Source organism: Gallinula chloropus (assembly GCF_964237585.1).
Source record: "Gallinula chloropus genome assembly, chromosome: 2".
Classification (NCBI taxonomy): Eukaryota; Metazoa; Chordata; class Aves; order Gruiformes; family Rallidae; genus Gallinula; species Gallinula chloropus.
Window position 1 is genome coordinate 59,911,159 of NC_140086.1, and position 21,722 is coordinate 59,932,880.

The window sequence follows — 21,722 nt, forward strand, 5'->3', positions numbered from 1 at the left end:
TTTGTTTGCAGTATGTCTAAAGATAACAACCTCAAGTGCCTGAGGAAGCTTTAAGACAATGCAAACAAGCTAAAGACCTCAGTCAAACAATATTTCTAAGCTATGTTAGAATTGGAAAAAGTGAAATGGAATTGCCCTGAAGGCTGTAAAATAATGAGATTTGTAGATATCAACATATGTTAGAACATGTAATGGCTCTTTTATGATGCATTCTCTGTCACACATTAAATACCTCTATATACTGTTCATTTAAAATAATGGAAAACTGAATATGCTAAAACAGGGGATAATTACCCTGATAGAGCCAAATAAATTACTTATTCTGTTAGTACTAACTTTGAAATAAATAGAGATATGGGGAAAAAAAGTTAGGCAAAAAATAGTTCTTGCTTTTTTTCACATTTAGTAAAACCAAACAGAATAAAATTATATTTTTATTTTTCAAAAACTGACATAATGCCAACACACATTTGCAGCCTATTATTCTGTGACAAAAGGGATAATGGTAGGGCCTAACAATAGCCCAGGATGAAACAGTAGCATATCAATGGGGTATGCGATACATAAATTACAAGGATGGCTGAAATTAAGATGTTTTTCTCAAAGCAGTACTCAGAGATCTTTCAAAGAAAGGTAATGTCACAGCATCTTACAGGTAACCAGCACAGGCTCAGCAAGTCATTTTTAAGAGAAAATTCCTACAAATGAAAATGTAACACAGGTAGTCTCTGGCCTAGATAAGATATAACAAGATAACTGCTGTAGTATTTTTGAAAGTGAAGCAATAAGAGAAATTCCCATAGTATATTTTAGGTGGGAGGAAGTGCACTGCACTACACCATTAATGCAACATCAGAAAAGATAGCTCAGATTAGAAGGTAACTTCTGTTTTTCCTCACACTTGTAATTAATCTTTTGTCAATCAAAGAGCAATAGCTTCTATGGTGATGCCATTTGGGGGATGGCAAACAACTACTCAGTTTTCATTTTCTCCCCAAACCAGGTAACTTAGAATTCGGTAGCAAAAATGAAAATAAAATCTCAATGCATCAAATGAAAACTAGCAATGAAATACCAGAGTAAAGAAAACAAATTTGTAATGTATTTAATACAGGAAAACAAAAGAAAAGGAAGAAAAAGGGTAATGGTAATAGATCTCTAGGTCTTGAGGTTTTTATGTTTTGGGGTCTTTTTAAGTTTTCATCTGGTTTCTGGTGGGAGAAGAATTGAAAAAAAGTATAAAGGAGGAAAAGGGCTAAAGGATTGGTAACAGTGAGAGGATGGGGAAAAGTTTGAGTGTGGCAAGGTACTAACATAGGAGACAGAGGAAACAAAATTCCATGGACCTGAAGAAACTCATTGGATTTAAAAAAATCATCTGTCACTGAATAGGGCTGTCAGAATTGTGACCCACAGGAATAGATCCATTCAGTGTTGATCAAAAAGTGTTCTTTACACAACATTTCAGCAAAATTTTTACTTTAAGAGACCAAGCTAGAAGCTGGCTTTAGGTCTCACTAGTTTATGAGGAAAACCTGCATTGTTTCTGAAAAATGAAGGAGAAGGTGAAGCTCTTAAAACTGAGTTCCTATCCAAATATTTATGCATCCCCTGAGCAGTGTTCACTTGCAAATCAATGGCATGTCTAGGAGATGTAAATATATACAAGGTGGGAGTGAGATATGATTACTCCATGTAGACCCTGTACAGAAACGATCCTTATGGCTCAATAAGCAATGTTCTGAGCAGAGTGCTATTCCTTTCTTTTGGCCCATATTTCAAAAGAATTCAACACAGTCAAAGCAGCACCACTTACAGTTTTCATGGTATTTTCTATTGCAAAATCAATGCCAGGAATGCCAGAATCTGCTAATTATGCTGCATAGTTTATTCCACCATAGAAGTAGATTTCTAACTCAAGAAGTGAGAGAGAGAGAGATAATTCAAAAGAGCATGCCAGGATGCTGTAACGTCGTTTTTTCTTCTCCCCTTCCCACCCCCCCCACATATTCTTACTGCAATGAAAATATTGTTTTACTGTAAAAAGATGCTTGGTGAAACATCTCTCTATTCCTTCCCTGGAAAAATCAATTAGAGTCCCTATTAGTATGGGAGGCATTTTATAGTACATTTCATTTTTGCTAAGAGACTCTGTCATTCGGATGTTATTTAATTAATTATTATTGCAACAGGTGCTATCATTCCTAATGTCTCAGACTGAGAATAGTAAAATCAGCCAAGATTTCAACTCACAGCTGGTCATAGATGAGTAGCATCATTCCAGGTTTTGAGAGAAGGAACAAATAATGTAACATCTATTGAGTCAGTGAATCTGCTGCCCCAGTGGTTGGAAATGACCCAGGCAGAATACTTCCTACTCAAGAATGGTTTGATACCAATATCTTCAGGCATCTATGGCACCAAAATGAACAGTTGCAGATACATCATTTAATATTTCTTGTTGATGCTATGATCTCTGGGTTTCAGAAGTGAGAAATCTCTGCTAGTTACCTGCAAGTGTCAACTGATTTTACTGGGAAAGTTAAACCAGAAAAGGAAGAAAAAGAACATGCTGCCTAGATTGGAACATGACAGAAACCATGAGCTGGGTGTGTTGTCATAGGAACTACAAGAGACAGAAATCTCAGACTCTGTGATGCTGAATGGCCAAAATAAGAATATTTATTTTACAGCAGTACTAATACAGGGTGGGGGTGAAATTAATAAAAAAAATCTATGGTTCAAAATCCAGACCTAAATTAAAACTTGTCAGAACTGGTGTGGATAGAATTCTTACATTCATGTGTTTTGATATCATTTACAACTGTAGTCTGATATGACATTTTTCACACCTGCTATTTTTCTTCCATGATTCAAAATTATATTTGTCCCAGTATAACATGTATCTCCAGACTAAATATAGTATGTAAACAATGAGTCAAACATTAAATTATTAATTTCTTCACATATATTTATCTGAAATGAACCAATTTAAAAGCATATAACAGTGAGGTAAATTCCTGATTTCATAAGTAAGAAGGTGAGTCAAAAAGAAATTAAGAACAAAGTAACTTAAAATTGGAAGCACCTAGAACTTTATAGTTCAGAGACCCTGGCATTTTTACATTATTTCCTTTGCAGCTGTATTAATATAACAGTTTCCCAAAATGTGAGTAGGCATCTCCATTTGAAATCCCAGAAAATGGGCAATGGTCAGTTCCAAAAAAGTTTTTTTCATATGAACTAAGCAGCCACCTACAAGAATTCTGCACCAAAAGGAGAAACAGAATCAGTTTATTCATAAGACCTAGCCTTTCTGCTTCTTTGGTTGTATAAAATACACTTAAAAATAGAGAATATATTGCATAATGTATACTTGTAGTGCAATTGAGCATAAATCATAAACTAACCTCTTTCACTAGGTATCTGAATTTAGTCCCAAAATATTTCATGTTGGGTACTGAGCTGGACAAGGATCATTTTCAGAAAAGTCAAAATTCAAAATTTCATTTGTTATTAAGGAAAGTATCTTACAGGCAAGCTTGAGCAAATCAAACTAAATTCACAGGCTGTCTTTTTAAAGCATTTTTTTGATTTTTAAAGCCAGATTTCCTAAATTAGTGTCTCTAATATCACCTAACTCTTAACTTGCATCGTTCCACTGTAGTTTCCTAGTGCTTAAGAAACCCCAAAAAACGTTAAACAGTAGTACACATTCATCAGCTTTTGAAACTTTTGCTTCTACAGCACAGAACTCAGTCAAGTTAAAATAATGACTAGCAGCAGCAGTAGGTCTTTGCTTTTCCATGGACTTTCCCATAAAATGGAGTGAGACATAAATCTCATCATCCAGCTTCACAAATGTGTGCTAGTAGCAGCAAAGTCTACCTATCAGCAGTCTTGCATGCACTTCTAGGCTTTGAAGGAGAAGTTTCTGCAGTGATCAGCAATTATTCAGCCTATCCCATATCTTCTTACTTTGCCCTTTCTTCCTCTTCTGTCTCTAGCTTCTGCCCTTACACAGAATTCTCACTGATATCCTTCTACATCCCACCCCATCTTCTCACCTTTTGGTCTTGTCAGTTCTCTGCCTCATCTGGATTTATGTTGTGCTCCACCATTTGCCCTCATTTACTTCCCAACTCTTTTCCTTGCCACTTTTTCCTCTGTTTCCTCCAAATCTGTCCATTACTCCTTTCTCACCTTTCCTATCACATCCTTTCTCTTATTCTCTAAGCCCAGGACCTACCAACAACAGATGTAACAATAAATGACCCTTCCCAAATCTTTTCAGCTCTTTTACACCCAAACAGGGACAATAATAGCATAGAGGAACAATTGGAAGAAAAAGGCAGGAAAAAAAAAGGCCTGGAATTACCATATGTGTCTTCTACAGTCCTATCAACACTTATAAAAATATATTTCCTTAACATGTAACTAAAATATAAAAATTTCTCTCTGTGGGCAACAAGTAAATTTTGTATCTTTTATAATGTGACTGAAGCTGAGCAAACCCCATTACTGCTATTAAAACACCTGTTAATTTTAAGTTTAAAAGAAAAAATGTTGAATGTATAATTAAACTATTTTTTTTCCAACATGGATATAAGAATTCTTTTTCCTTAACCTTGTTCCGAGTAAGGTCAATTTTCTTTTTACCTAAACTATTCCTTGAAACTTTCTGTATATGCTCTTGAAGATTTCTGCTTAAATTGATTTAACTTTACAAAGTAAAGTTAATATTTATATAACTTATCTGAAAAAATAAAATCCAGACTTTAAACCACTCAGGTAGGCATAAACACAATAGAAAAGGTCATATAAGAAGCAAACATCAACCTGGGAATGACTGCTGATACATTAATTAGAAGTACAATCAGCAGCAAAATATAAACTTTTGAAGGGTTTTTTTGCATGTTAAGCATCTATTAAGGCTGTGAGTTTTCCATCAGCCAAGAGGGGAAAATTAATGGCTCTGTAGTACTGTAAAGCACTGTAGTACTTTAATGTTGTCTACATACACCATTTGTGAAGGCAATGCAACACATGAGAATTCAGTGAGTCCAAAGAAAGTATCTTTTGAACCTGAATGAGGTGCATCAGTGAACTACAGCTTTTTACACAGACAACAAAAGACTAGCATGTTTGTACTGCTGTAGATTAAGATTGTAAAGTATTGGGTATATCTCATTGCATACAGTTAGGCAGCTGCCCTGTCATCTTTGCAATACTGATCATTATCCTGTTGATTCCTCCTCTGGGGTTACTACTGCAACTCTGACTGTGACGTTATTGGGATACTGTCCCCTGCTTCTGCTCAGCCCTAGACTCTCAAGTATTCAGGAAGAATAAAATAGGTTATGCTTTAATGATTTGATAGGGAGACTATCCACTGAGGTCCAGAGAACTTCGTCTTTATGCCTCACGGCTTCAGAGTTGATCTGCTCTGAGTGCAGCCTCTAGAGCAGGAAAAAAAATGCTTGAAGCAGAGCTACCACAAAAGCCAACGCACATCCCACCACTCCTCAATAGCAGTGGAGCCCTAATTGATGTCCCAGGTGCTGGAAGTAGCCAGACTGTTACCAAGAGTGCTACATTTTTCAACCGCTTTCAGAATGATCAGAAGTGACAAGGAAAAGTCACGTAACAGCAAGGTGATTCAGGAAGATGTCTCACTTCAAACTACATAAATGATTACCAATACAGGCATGTCATCTACTTTCTATCATGGTTCATTTAGCTAATGAAATGTTTTGGCAGCTAGGCATAGATTTGCAACACAAAATCCACTAACAGAAGATTATTATTATGAAACAATGGGACATTTTAACACATAACTGATCAACAGCACATTGTGTTTAATACACAAGGGTTTCTTTTGGCTATAATCTCATTTTATTGAAAGGCAGTGTTTTTCTATAAATATCTAAATGTCATCACTACTAACTCTTTTATTGACAGCAATTTCACTACGAAACACCACAGGTATTTCTAAACTAATTTTCAAAACAGCAAATGCCAGAGACACTCTGTGGTATTGATAACGTACTGTTATGAAAGCAGAACAAATTAGATTTTTTTTCAGTAGATGAAAAGCTAGCAGTAATAAGAAATTCTTGCAAACAAGAACCACAGAAAAATGCTAGTTTAAGTCATGAAAGGTAGAGGGAAAGTTAGTTCCTATAAAATCTCACCCTTCTGGTGCTTAAATCCATTAAACTAAAAAAAGGGGCAATCACAGAGAAAATAGAAGTTTAGTAATCAGAACTCACTGTTCTGTTTCTGACTTTTTAAACCCTTACTGTATTTGTGAAAGGGAGCAAAGGAAGAGGAAAAGCTCTTCAGGAAGTAGACTTGCTTCAAAGTTATTCCATGAGTGCTCACAGTTGGTCTGACATGAGGAATGAATTAATCCCCTCCTGATGCTCGGCAGCAGGTCAACTTCCCTCTTAAAGTTTCTCACCCCTTTTGGAAATGTTTATCAGATTTAACAGTCATAGAGTGAGGACCTTCATTGACAAGGTAGTATAAAGCAATGGAGGCTTTCAGACAGTAAATGGAGAAAGTGGTCCATGGGGATGGTATTTTGGATCAGAAATAACCTAGATGTTGTGAATCTCCCTATGGACAAAACTGTAACAGTACACTTATGTACTGAAAATTTCTCTGACTTCTCCCATTATCTGATGTTTATTTGTATCTGTCATCAACAAGTCTCAACAACCTCAACTCCCATATTTGGGAGTGTAACAGATAGAAACAACAAGGCCCTATACTTCTGCCACCTGTAGTGTAGCCTTACTTATGACGTTATTCCTCTAATACCTCGAGGAATACTGAAGTGAATCAACTCTTTCAGTGTTTTCACTTCTACTACATATTTAAGAATAAAGCTAATTTTGATGTCAAAATAAGAACTAATTTCATGCTTCAGCTAAGCACAGTTTTAAGCTGATGTTACATGTGAATTTTTTAGGAAAAGTCAAACCAATGTGTGTCCTTAAAGCTACAGTTCTGTGTTGGTTTGGCCCTAGCTAGAGGCCAAATGCCCACCAAGCCACTTGCTCACTCCCCCTTTCAGCCGAAAAGGGGAGAAAATATATATTGGGAAGCTTAGTGCAATGGGCAAAACAGAGACAGCACAGAATAAAAGAAAGAAAAGTGATTTAATACTACTACAACTAATACACCCAGTGACCTGGAATGGAGATAATGAGAAGCAGCCACGTCTTAAAGCACCTTCCCCCCTCCTCTGTTGGTTGCTGAGAAGAGGAAATTAAATCTAAAGCCAGATTTAGATTTCAAAATACTTTGAAATGTAGATGACTGGCTACTGATTTAAAATATTTTGTCTCATGCAGTTCTGTGGCGCTGTCCCCCTATTTCCTTTTAATTATGTAGAAGAAAAGGAAAGCAGGGAGTGGTACAGCCATCCAGACAAATTCTGCAATATTTGCAATATTTGCAAGGCAACATTTTAAATTACACTGATCTTTTACCAAGCAGTAAGCACACGATTTTGAAGTAGCATTTAAAGTTTCCAAGGTTAATCAAGATCAGAGAAACTTTTTCCACAGAAAGGGACACAAGATCTGATTTAGCATAGGTTCCAGGAAGTAGAAGAAAACATCTAAGGAGCCCTATTAGCATACTACAAGAACTGTTTGAAGGACAGTGTGACAGCATGAAAACTAATTTTTGGGGGTGCCAGACACAAAGATAGAAAGACCTTTCTGTTGTAGCAGCTGTTCAAAAGATTGTATTTGATGTGAAAATTAACATTCTGCAGGTAATTCTGCACTTAAACAACTATGTGAAAATCACTTGAGAGAAATAAAATCTCTCTGTTCATAGAAAGAAAGACTTTGGATCTGTAATTCTTGCAGTCTCTTCTTTATCTTATTCTCTGTTTAAAGAATATCTTAATATTTTTAAATCTGCACTGACACAGCTGTCTTCCAGTTTTAACCAACTTAAAATACTGATTTTTTTTACCTGTGATGAAATAAATCAGATACATTCCTACTGTACTTTAGACTGAGTTAACCAAATTTGGTCTTGCTTGGTGAACTATACTTACGGAGTTTGTTATGTGATCTATCACATAACATGCTGATATCAAGAGCATGCTGATATCAAGATATCATGCTGATATCAAGAAATTGCTCCAGTTTGTTTGGTTTGATGTGTTTTTTTTTTCTCTTAACAGTATGGGTCTGTCTTCATGAATCAATAATTCTTACATTTTTTTAGTAGGATTGGAAAATCAATTAGAGAAAAAAATATTCTTAGGAGGCCAACAAGCTTTCTTCATACTTTTAAAGCAGCAAACAGGTTTTTGCAAAGATCATAATAAACCATATGTATTTTATTTAGTGCATAGAAACATAAAAGAAATGTAACTTTGGATTCATTTATTGTGTAGCTATGGCCTTGAGCATCCTAATTTAACTTTAAAGTTAGACAAGTTTGGACAAGATGATCTACAATGCCTCTTTTTCCCATTTTGACCTATTTTTTCCTATGAATATAAGTAACATTATATAACCAAGGAGAGAGAAAACACTCAAATTTACAACAGCTGAAGTCATTCTAATCTTCACATTTCACCTGCATTGTATAGGTGACTTAACATAATAAGGTTACTCTTTTCAAATGGCACAAAAACTTAGTAGTATTATTTTGCATATATACATATAAAATATTCTAAAATGGACAATAGACATCCTATCTGTCATAGGCTCTAAGGCTTTCAGTCAGTTGTCTAAAGGAAAAAAGCAAAGTAAAAGTAAATTTATTAAAATATATGTTTAATGGAAATGAGATCTTAATGTAAAATTCCAGAGTTTGGGGAGAGCAGGGATTTTTGTTATTTTGTAAATATCTAGGAAATGCCTTCATCTATCTCAGGATTCCACACATAAACATATTTAAAACTGCGGGGTAATCACTGGCAGGTAATGTTTGTTAAATTGTGGCACAGGCTTTGTTATTCACAACATGCAACATATTGTTCCTTCTTACCAAAAGATGGCATAACCTACCCTCTCCCAACCATTAGTCGTTCTGATGCTGAGCACATCAAGATGACGTCAATTTTAAACAGCCTGGCAACACCTTACTTTTGTGCACAATATATGTGTCTCATGTCCTTTAGACTTTATACATTTTAAACCACTTCTAGCTTTTCTTGATTAACATTGATCAGAAAGGAACATTATCTTCTGTGCAATTAGCCCCTTAATTTAGATAGCCAAATTGCGTTGAGCATGTTCTCCTTCTGGAAGCATTCACAAGAGTTCACATATATTAACTACCTAAGAACTGGATCCTTGAAATTTATTATGACATTTCTTTACTTGACCTGTGTAGACTAGATTTCCATTACAAATCTATGAATCATGTTTTAGAAGACCTCCTCTTGTTCCACGTGGTGTACATGTGACACAAAGAGACCAGCTCTCTAACTACATTTCCTTGAAGTTTCTTACTGGGTTTAGCCATTCATTATCTGTAATCATGTAATGTAATTGTGATCTCAGATCAATGAGGAATAATCAGTGCCACCTTGTAGATCAACAACAGTAGGTCTGGAGTAGGAGATCCCTCCAATTCTAAAAATGCAAACCTTCACATATCAGCGGGGACAATTTCAGCTATACTTTCTGAGACAGGGACCTGCTCAGCACAGTATTCAGTGCCTGTAAAATATTCAGTTCCAAATAGCTGCAACCAAACCTTAACTGAAGCGAGAAACTTAATGTGATTCAGAGTTGTGGGATTTGGTATGTTTTACAAGCTCTGCCAGCTAAATATTCTGATATCATGTCCTTCACATTTAACTGAGAAGTGTTAAAATCCCTCCTTATAGCAGTGAATAAAAATCAAACAGGTGGCAAAATCCTTTGTGTAGTATCAGCACAGATAAATAAAACATCAGAATGCTTGGTTGTTAATGGCCACCAGATGTCCAGCCAAAGAAAGAGACAAAAACACTGTCTTAGCAGCCCTGTTGTACCACAATTCTGTAAACAACTCACTGCTGTAGCTAATAATACTAGCATCAATCTAAAAGAGGAAAAAAAAAAACCCAAGTAAATATCTGATTTTTAGCAGGATCATAACAGTTGTTGCCTCCCAGATTTTTTAATTAGAACAGAATCTTCCAAAGCTATAATAAGCATATATATGTTAAACTCATAAACAGAAGCAAATAATATGAAGTCAGATGAACCACTGAAAGGGAGAGAATTCAATTTTATTTACTAGTCTTTCTAAACATGAATCATACACGCAATATTAAAAAATATGTAGAAAAACAACATTTCTTAATTCTCTCAGACACAAATATTCTAAAATAACTGTTTATATTTATATAGAGAATCCAGGTTTCATAACATTCCACAAAGTGTATAACGGACACTGAAATGTTGTGATAGAGAACATCATGAAAACAGTTTTGCTTTCTTATTACACAGACACATATAAAACAGAAAAAAAATTAAACTTCATTTAATATATTTTTTCTAAATGTACAATTATCTCATTATGAATTACTAAAATGGCCTTTGAAAGCTCATACCCTGAGCAAATAGTTTTTACCTACAGAATTCTAAATTGAATAGTTAGGACACTATAACAGTGATTTCATGGTAAACTGAGAACACCGATTTTTCTTTACTGTTTTCTGTTCATACTTTACTTAAGTAAAACTCTGAAACCCTCAAGAGAAATACCAAAACCCTCTGTATTCCTCTCCTTACTATGTAGCAGCAATATCTCCATTTAAATATAATGTAGATAGAAGCAGCACTTAAATATCATCCTCTAAGGAGCACTTCTACTTAAAGCAATTACATGTGATTGTAACCACTGATGTGAAGCTGAATAGGGTCAGCTGTATGAATTCTGTGTGTTTTGCCTGAAAAGGCAAAACTGGAGAACAGTCTCACTAAAAATGAGAAATCACTCACCTCTCTGTAGCAGAGTCTGTAAAGCAGATTAAACTTTCCTAAAAAAACCCCACAGCAGTATGAAGTAATATTAATTTCATTGGACATTTTCTCTGAAACCAAGGTTAATTAGACCATCTTTATCAACAGATACTTGAAATTCCTTCTTTTTAATCTTTTGGATTTCCTCAGGAATTCAGAATCAAAAGGGGTAAAAAGGTTTAAGATGGCATCATCACCTAATGAGCAGCAGGTTGGAAAACGTCTTCATCATCTTTCCTCCTGCAGGAAAAGAGAACTCGATTAAAAATTTCATTTTGTTTTAGTAGCTCCAAGAATTTTACTACAGGACTCCAAGGTCTTTCAATGAGAGGATAACTCAAATGATCCAATATTTTAAATACCCTTTAATTATTTCAATAACTTTGTGACAAGAAGTAGCAGAATACAATTTTTTTCCCCACAGTTCAGTGCTCGGGCATCTAATGCAGTACTTCTGTATCAACAGGAAGGTCCTTTGAACTGATGAAGTTACAAATCTCCCATGAGGTCTATAGCATTTATTCCATGCTCAGCTTTAGTAGGTTCTTACCGTCATATTCATCTAACATATATAAGTAACGTAAAAGTGAAGGTGATTTTTAGGATATCTAGAAACCATCATCTTCTGAATAAGAATGACATCTATGGAATCCATTTTCAAAAAAGGGTATTGATAGTGAAGTGGTAGGTTATCAGCCATAATTTTAATATAAAAGGTATGAATAATATCAATTCAAATTATAAGGAAAGAAAACTATAAGATGAGAGAAAAAATGCAGATTTTGCTTTCATAGTAATGTCACTGAGGCTGAGTGGTAATAAAGACAATTTAACCTGCTTTTGTTATGGTCAGGATTCTCTGTTGTATGCAAGTTTATCTGGCTGTTCAAGCAAACTCTGCTCTTGAAAGTAAATGGTATATCTTTTGAAGTGCTGAAGTACCAAAATGCTTCTCTGGCAAAAGATTAACATCATTCAGAAAAACACACCTACATTCAATGTGAATATAGTAGTTAAGTAACTAGATAAGCAATGAAGCTAAATCAGATTAAAATTAACAGATATAATTCTGCCTTTCCTCAGACATTTAGCTGAAACCGAGTGCTTGAGCATTCAGTGTTACAGACTATTCTTTACTGTCTCTTCTGCCTGATGCTAGTGAAAAGAAAGACCTTTCTTTAAAGAGATAAGTTAAAAATACATAGTGTGAGTAAACAAAATGTCTAGAATGGTAAAATCACAATGACTGCAATGATATCTCATCTTCAGAAGCAAGATAAAGTATTAACAACAGTGGGGAAGAAGAAAGAGATGACATAAAAAGGTAGAAGGATTTTTGTCTTCCCCAACCCAAGTCCAATCATGCAAATGTGGAGGGAAAAATGACAACAAAGAAAATAGGTTCTCTAGAGTAAAAAAATATATTCTATAGCAGACAAACTATATTCAGCTTTATCCAAGCAAGCAGGAATTACGTACAATAAAGCCATTTTCCTCTTGCCTTTGGAGAGAATGAAAGAGAATGTGGACACAGACAAAGTTCCATGACCAACTGCCTAAATTAAAGCAAGTTTGAAAAGGATTTGGCTTGTCACGCCTCTCTCTCTTTCCCTGTCCTTTCATATCTAATTAAAAATCTTTCACATAAGTTTCTCTCTTTGTGAACATAGCTTGACTTCGACACTACAAGGATTTAATTTGTTGACTTCAAAGGACTTCACATGCTCAATCGTAATGCAAAGGCTAGTTTTAACCATAAACCTTTTATACATCTCTGCATTTGCCTTCCACTGAACTTTTAGTATTTTATATTTCCTTATCTTTTGTTATAAAAGCATCTGGTTTTGAAGGGGAACAGAGCTTCTTTAGTCTAACTGATGACATTTTCATTAATTGTAGACTAATTTTAAGGGACTTCAAGTGCCCAGTTTCTCAGCTGCTTAATGTTACAAAGATTCAATGGAACTATGCAAATTTTAAAGATCTGTGGCTATAGCTATATGTATAATAAAATGTATATTTCACAAAAGTCTCCTTCTAAGGGAGAATTAGATATTTTACAAATGTTTTTAAAATAGGACAGAGTTAAAAGTTCTCACTAAAACAGGTAGGGAAGATTTAATTTGCAAAATATGTTACAAATTAGAAAGTGTTTATCTTAAAATTTGCATATGTTTTTATATTCCAAACTTGAATTGTACTAGGGTTTTTTTTACAGTGTGTTTAAGGTTTATAATTACTAGAACAAACTTTACTATAAATTAAGCTTATGTGGAAATAGTATAAGCAGTAATAAACACAAAAGTATTTCTTATAAGTAAACATAAAGTTGAAAAAGTACATTTTGTATTTCTTTGTTCTCATTTTCATTTTCAGTGGTGTTGCTATATGTATTCACTTATGTTTCCAAAATTCTGTAAATCATGGGTTTTCTCGATGTTTCTGCTTTTCCATGAGGTTGCTACAACTTTTCATAGGTTATCATACTCTTGAAAAAAAGACCCCCCTATTCTCTAAGACTGTACATATTGTTTGCAGAAAATAGTAACTATACTGTTTAGAGACAAAAAATCATGGAATCAGAATCACAGAATGGTTTGGGTTGAAAAGGACCTCAAAGATCCTCCAGTTCGACCCCCCCTGCCATGGGCAGGGACACCCTCCACTACACCAGGGTGGACATATCCCCATCCAACCTGAACTTAAACACCTCCAGGGAGGGGGCAGCCACAGCTTCTCTGGGAAACTTGTGCCAGGGCCTCACCACCTTTGCAGGGAATTTTTTTTCCTCATATCTAATCTAAATCTACCTCCCTTCAGCTTAAAGACATTACCCCTTGTCCTATCACTACACTACATGACAAACAGCCCCTCTCCAGCTCTCCTGTAGGACCCTTCAGATACTGTCAGGCTGCAATAAGGTCTCCTCAGAGCCATCTGCTCTCCAGGCTGAACTAGCCCAACCCTCTCAGCCTCTCTTCATAGGAGAAGTGCCCCAGTCCCCTGATAATCTTTGTGGCCCTCCTGTGGAATAGCTCCAACAGCTCCATGTCCTTCTTGTACAGGGGACGCCAGGGCTGGATGCAGTACTCCAGGTGGGGGCTCACCAGAGCAAAGGGGCGGAATCACCTCCCAGGACCTGCTGGTCACACAGGTTTTGATCTAGCCCAGGAACACATATATACACATATACAGGAATATATACATATACAAAAGGCTGCAAACATTAGTTAAGCTATCTTCAGACTATTGTATTTTGCTGTGAATTTATGTCTCTTGAAAGGTGAAATACATATTGGATTTAAAATCAACTAAAATATATTTAGGATGAAACATTTTCCTGACTGAGCTATTAAGTCATTTTAGAAAGACTTAAAAAATACAGCTAATGAAAGTTTGATTAAATTACAGTTACTATTTTAATTATGTAGTAAAGCAGAAGTGTAAGATAAATACTCAGAATACAGTGAAGTCCCTTTTGAAGGGTTTCAAAGGTTTAAATTACCTACTGAATTCAGAGAACTACAGAATATCCTGTCCTGGAAGGGACCCATGTGGATTGTGGAGTCCAAATCCTGATGCTTCACAGGGCAACTTAAAAATCAACCATAGATCTGTGAGTGTTATCCAAACACATACTGAACACTGACAGGCTCAGTGCCATGATCATTTCCCTGGGGAGCTTGATCCAGTGCTTGACCTTTTTTAAAATATCTGATTCCCCAATGTAGCTTTAAGCCATTCCTTCATGTCCTGTCACCAGATCAGCACCTCCATCTCTGCTCCCCATTTTGAGGAAGTTGCAGAAAGCAAAGAGGTCAGCCTTTAGTCTCCTCTAAGCCGAACAAACCAAGTATCCTCACCTACTCCTCAGAAGTCATGTACTCTACTCCTTTCAACATCATTGTTGCCCACCATGAACATGTTCTATTTTTATATCCTGCCCATTTTGTGGACCCCAAAACTACACAGAGTACTCCAGTTGAGGCCGCACCAATGCTGAGGTACAGTGGGACAATCATTTATTTCAACCAGTCGGTTAAACTGTGCTTAATGCACTGCAGGAAAGGTTTGGCCCTTTTGGACAACTGGCCACATTGTAGGCTTATACTGAACTTGGCACTAACCAAAACCTACGTATCTTTTTCAGTGAGACCTGGACAGGCTGGAGAGCTGGGCAAGGAGAAACCAGATGAAATTCAACAAAAGCAAATGTAGAGTCTTGCACCTGGGAAGGAATAACTGCTTGTATCAGTACAGGCTGGGGGATGACCTGCTGGAGAAGAGCTCAGTGGAGAAGGACCTGGGGGTCCTGGTTGATGACAGGTTGGCCATGAGCCAGCAGTGTGCCCTGGTGGCTAAGAGAGCCAATGGGATCCTGGGGTGCATCAGGAGGAGAGTGGCCAGCAGGTCGATGGAGGTGATCCTCCCTCTCTATTCTGCCCTGGTCAGGCCCCAACTGGAGTATAAAAAAGACATGGATCTCCTGGAGAGAGTCCAGAGAAGGGCTACGAAGATGATTAAGGGCCTGGAGCATCTCCCCTATGAGGAAAGGCTGAGTGAGTTGGGACTGTTCAGCCTTGAGAAAAGAAGACTAAGGGGGGACCTTAGTAATGTTTATAAATGTCTTAAGTATGAGATGCAGGGGGAAATGGCCTGACCCTTTTCAGTGGTCTGTGGGGACAGGACTAGGGGCAATGGCTGCAAGTTGGAGCACAGGAAGTTCCACACCAACATGCAGAAAAACTTTTTCACAGTGAGGGTGACAGAGCCCTGGCACAGGCTGCCCAGGGAGGTGGTGGAGTCTCCTTCTCTGGAGATATTCAAGACCCGTCTGGACGCCTATCTGAGTGATATGTCCTAGGGAGCTGCTTTGGCAGGGGGGGTGGACCCAATGATCTCTTGAGGTCCCTTCCAACCCCTATGATTCTATGATTCTATGATCCCTTTCTGCAGGGCTGCACTCCAGCCTTTTGTCCCCCAGACTATACATTCGTCCGGGCATCCAGATTTACAGTCCCAGATGCAGAACCCACCATTTGTCCTTGTTTCATTGTTTCATGGGTTATACTGTGAGGAAAAAAACTATTGCTGCAATTAAGGAGAAACCTGAGAAAAAAATGTGTTCAGCTATAGGTCATACAAAACTATGATTAGGGAGTAATTAAAAGGCAATTGTTGGAGTTATTTCAAGGCCATATTAAGGTGAAAATATTTTAGCCATCTCGTTTCTCCACTGAAATCAAAACTGAGAGGACTGTATTATTTTGTCTGCCAGACAGCTTCCTCTCCCATAGTAGCAGGTAAAAAGTAAGTAATAACACAGGATGGATGGCTGCTTACCTTCAGAAAAGTTGAAAGGCATTGCTCATGTAATGCAATGGACATCCTGTTGTGCACCAAGCCCTCATTACTCCTATGAATCAGGAACATGGGCCATGCTCTGGCTGCACTTAACCATCCACTTTCCTGGAAGCAAAGCAACTATTCCAGAAGACATTTTATACTACTCTCATAGTGATATTTTTAAAAGAAACTAGGTAATGAACTGTGTCATGAAAAACGGTTTGAAAATAGGTGAGTTTAAAAAAATCTAAATCAAACCAGCAAACCAAACAAACTAAAAAAGAAACATGAAAAACCAACCAATCACACAGAAAAAGCAAACATAAGGGGCTGAGAAATTCCTTCTGTTCTTTGATTAATCTTTCTTTCACCATCATTCTCAGAAAATGACTACCAATTTAGACAACAGTTAATGTCTGTAAACTCCTGTAAATGGATTACTGTTGAGAGTTATTTGTCCAGTATTTAAAGGCAATAGGTTCTATAGGCACTTTTCACCAAAAACGTCTTTACACTATAAGCATTGCAAAAATAATAACAGAAGAAGGAATTTCACTGGGTGAAAATGGGTTTTAGGGTTGACACCTTGCTCCAAAAGTCAAGTCAGTGAAGAAAGTATGAAATGATAATGTTCCAGCTGCTGCAAGCTGAAATGGCGCTTGGTCCCATGGATGTGGCTTCTGTCAGCACTGATCTAGGTGACCTAGACCAGATGAGGTGAAAACAGCAAGTTACTGTTTTCATGTACTTTAGCAAAGGCTCTTTCCAGAAAATCATTTAAGTCCTTACTGAAATTAAAAAGAGAGGTAAAGCATAATGCAAGGGCTTGGAAGACCTTAAGATGTCAGACAGAGTTCTACAGAAATTTATTTTCATTTCTTATTATTTCCTGTTTAAGACAAAAAAAAAAAAGGCTGTTTTTCAACTGAAAGGTGGAATTCAAAATTTAGTTTCTTCTGCTGAGCTTAGGTATTAATTCCATACGTAATTTTAGGAAAAGTTATGCACCTAAGAGAAGGTTTTACTAGGCATTAGAACTAGAAGTATCTTCACTGAAGTATCATACAGAAAAAGGCCTAAGGGCTTCACGCACCCTTTTGATTTGTAAACACCTGGTGGTTGTAGCCTAAAATGTAATATTTTGGCAGTAGAGATGGTATAATACCTTTATTCTAGAAGTCGTTGAGAGGAGAGCTTCATGATAAAAGTGCAATACCTCATGAGCACTCTGCTGATCAGCACTGTTATCAGTCCAAAGGCATTCAAACCATGTTGTCATCCTCTCGTGACTGTCCTAGACATTTGGTTACAGACGATTCTGCACCACTCCTTCCATTCAAATTCTGCTACACTGAAAACAAAACAAAAACCCCACAAACAAGCAAACAAAAAAAAAAACCAAACCTGAAGAGTTATTGCATTAGAGAAAAGGGTTTTCAAGCTTTTTCAATCTCCTATTAACATCTAGTCTACTCATTCACATGGCTGAGAACTAGATACCGGTAGAGTACATCCATATGACCATGTAGAGTATCAGGGTTACTGCAGTGAAGTGAGACCCTCCAGTGTCTCCCTTACCACTCCATGGTTCACATCCTGGAGCTGTCTCTGGCACATGAGCTGGGTTCCTTTTGCCTCGCTCCACAGCTCTGCTCCTGTTCTGCTGCGCTGCCTGCTAATGAAGACGTATCCAAATATAACTCAAAAGTCAGATTAAATATTTATTTGGAGAATGGGTTTAATTCCAGCCTGTTAGGGAGGAAATTCCCTTAGAGATGGAAGGTGTGTGTTTGAACTCCTCAGGATGAGGCAGTACTTAATCTGAATTCCTTTACAGCTTTATGCTCTCTCATACCTTCCTTATAAAAGGAAAGCAGCACTTCTTCAAAGGAAAGCTGTGGTGGATACTGTGTTTCAGTGGAATTTAATTCTGTCAGCTTGTCATGGTGTCATACTCCTCCCTCCACAGTAGACATAGCGCTGCCACACTAGGCCACATCAAAGGTCCACATAGCCCAGCACCCTGTCCCCAATGGTAGCCCATAGGAAATGCCTTGGGAAGAGTATAATTATAGGACAGAATACTACTAGTTCTTCACTCACTTGAAGCTATTTCATATCTTTGATCTTTCTCACTGCCTTTCCCTGGAATCTTTGAAGGTGTAATATTTTTTTGAGGAGAAAAAAACCCCAGGAATGGTGCAGAGTATAACAGATGTTAGTTCACCATGGTTTTAAAGAACAACATTGGGGTACTTCTATCATTTCTCTTCCTAATAATTTCTGATATCTGGCCTGCTTCTGACTGCTACCAGGCATGGAGTTCATATAATTTTTTCACACACTATATATCACAACTCCAAGATTTCATTCATGAATCAGTACTTAAGCAACATCTCTGCATAGGTAAAATTAGGTTTTGGGATAGGTATACTTTGTTTTTTTCCAGCTATTTTGTTCCCAGCTGACTCAGGCAGCCCTTTCACAGTTTCTCACAGGCTTTTTCTTACAATGAACAACTTTGCATTGTTAGGAAACTTTTTCACCTTGTTTCCTGTATCATTTCTCAAATCATAATTGAATATTATCAAAAGTACAGGGTCAGTGCAAATCTCTGAAAACACAAATATTTATTCCTATGCTTATTTTACAGGCTTTTGTGCTATTACTCATACATGTAAGGACCTTCTATTTTGTCCCGGAAGCTTAGGTTCTTAGGTGCTAGTGGCACGTTGTGAGACAACATTTAATTGTTTTATCTTCTTTCTTAAATTTAATCCAGTGTTAAGCTTTATGCACAGAACCAGAATTTTGAAAATACTTTCAGGTCTCTCTGTAGACATGGTTGAACTGTGTGTGTCGACAGACCCAACTCATTCTTACTAATGGAGAAAACTTGGAAGCAAAGCAGGTGCCTGCTGCCATTACAGGCTCCCTATGGAGTAAGAGATTGAGAGCAGGAGCTGTGTTGGGGTATGAGTAAGTAGTTGTTTCTCAGTGGCAGTCTCCTTTATGCCAGGGATATAAATGAAAGCCTAACTCTGCTCTGAACTTCCTCTTGATTCCCAATCTCCTCTTCAAGGTCATACTACCAGTTGGACTAGATGATTGTTGCAGGGCCCTTCCAACTGGATTATTCTGTTCTATTCCAATTTACTCTTATTGATCACACCACACATTTTTTAGCAATGTGGAAAAGCACTAAGACCTAGTTCTTAGGTAGAAAAAAAATATATATTTTATCCACCCTTCCTATGATTTTCAATCTAATCTTGTGTTCAGGGAAAGAAAAATGAAAGTTTGTCTCTGAGTTCACTTTAGGTATTTGCATAAACTCGCCTGTCTAGACATCTCATGTCATTCCTATGCAAAAGACTAACGGCATGTCTCAGTTCATCTGGATAGCTCTGTATTATCACAACAAACTCCATCTCCTACCTAAGCATCTGAAATTTCATTTCCCTTGACCAGAAATACTTTTGTGCAAGACTACATGTCGGAAAATAAAAGGCTCAAGAAAAGCCAGAATCCTTGGAGAATTCAGTCTGGTTCCAATATCAGATAATTATTTGGATCTTAACATTGTTTTAAACCACGAATGATTTTTCAGTGCAAATAGGGTTTGTTTTATTTCAGAGAGAATAACAGTGTTTATTTTGACACAAAGTCTTCTAGAGCATCCAGATTCATCGGTAGTACAATCCATTAGTATCTTCCTTGCCTGTCAGTCTATCATTATCATCAGCAGCATCTGCTACCGAACTGCATAGAGCGCTACAGATTTAATGAACAGGTGTTTATTTAATACTGAATTTATTTTAAAGGTGTTTTGTTATCAATTGTTATGCTTCCAGAAACACCAGGATGCTTTGGGAATAAGAATATCAGGCACTTAATGAGAATTCTCTCTGTAATGGGTGAAAAGACTACGAAACAGGTCAAATTTGCTCCTTGGTAACACTGCTTGAAAAGTTTTCCTAGTAAATACACAAAACCAAGGCAACAGAAGTTACAGATGTTAATAGCAATAACCCTTTGTTGTACACTATCTCAACATAACTCAAGCACTAAGAATGTCAAGGGAAAATCTGAACTCTTTCAAGGGTGTAGAATAGCTACAGAAAGCTGAAATTATTATTATTATTAGCCTTTGTGCAACACTCCTTTATGAGTGACAGCAGAGACTATGCAAGACCATTAACTCAGATGTATATTTGGATGAAACTTGCAGGCTAAACTACTCCAAAATAAAAAGAGTAAACCTATAAATTGTTTACATGAAATTTTGAGGCAGGTAATAACTGCAGCTTCGTCAGGATTCCACATGCATGTCCCACCACCACCCCCCACCACCCCCCCATCTGCCTTCCTCTTTTTAAACCAGGGTTTATTCCTCTCTTGATCTGGTCAAAAACAATATGCATCTCATGTAATACAATTGCAGCTAAATGCGTGTTTGCCAGCAGGATGATAAGGAAACTGCTGCTTTTTAGCACTGTAGTTCATGTGTATAGGAATGACATACAAAATAGGTGGGATATTATTCCTTCTTTCGCACATACCAGAGAGCACAAATCTACAAAATTAATCTGCAAGAGATAGCCACTTTATACAGATCTGTGCAAAGTCATGGTGATACACCAGATCCTGAATTAAAGGTGAGAATAATAATCTTTATTTAAATTTCCATTGAAGTGTTAAAGAATGGCTATATTTTTTGCTGTCAAAAGGAAAGACTGATAGGTATGTATGTTAATGACTGTGTTAATGATGAGATATGAGGTAGATAGAATCTCATGCAATTTTTTAGTATTTTTTATTGAAATATGGATGCAAAGGTGTAATTAAATATAACTGTAATGAATATCCAATTCAAAAACTGACTGTTGTGTCCAGAGCATCAACAAAGTACCTGAGAATGTATTTGTAACAGAGTGGGGGTAAGGAGTAAAGCAGAGAAAGAAATATTTTTGAGGTACCTATTTTTTGCATCTTGCTCTTCTAACTGTATTTCATACTTAGCTTTTCTTTCCTTCACATTCATTTCCCTATATAAGTTTTCTGAATGCCAACTCAGAAGATAAGCAGTAACCAGCCTTTCTTTCAACAGGAAAGTAGTTCATAATTTATAAACTATTGACATTGAAAGATACAGGGAGAAGGAGAAGAGAAAGAGAAGAGAAAGAAAAACAGAGAAAAGTGAACAGTAACCTGCAATAAAGCAGCAATTCTTCTTAAGCTAATGGAAAAAACATGTCCATGAAATAATCATGGTTCTTGAAGCCCATTTATTGAAATTTTGAAATAATACATAGCAAGCATTAGCAGGTTAAATTAAAGAATTCGTTGTAAATTGGGGCTTGAAGCAGGGGAGAGGATGGA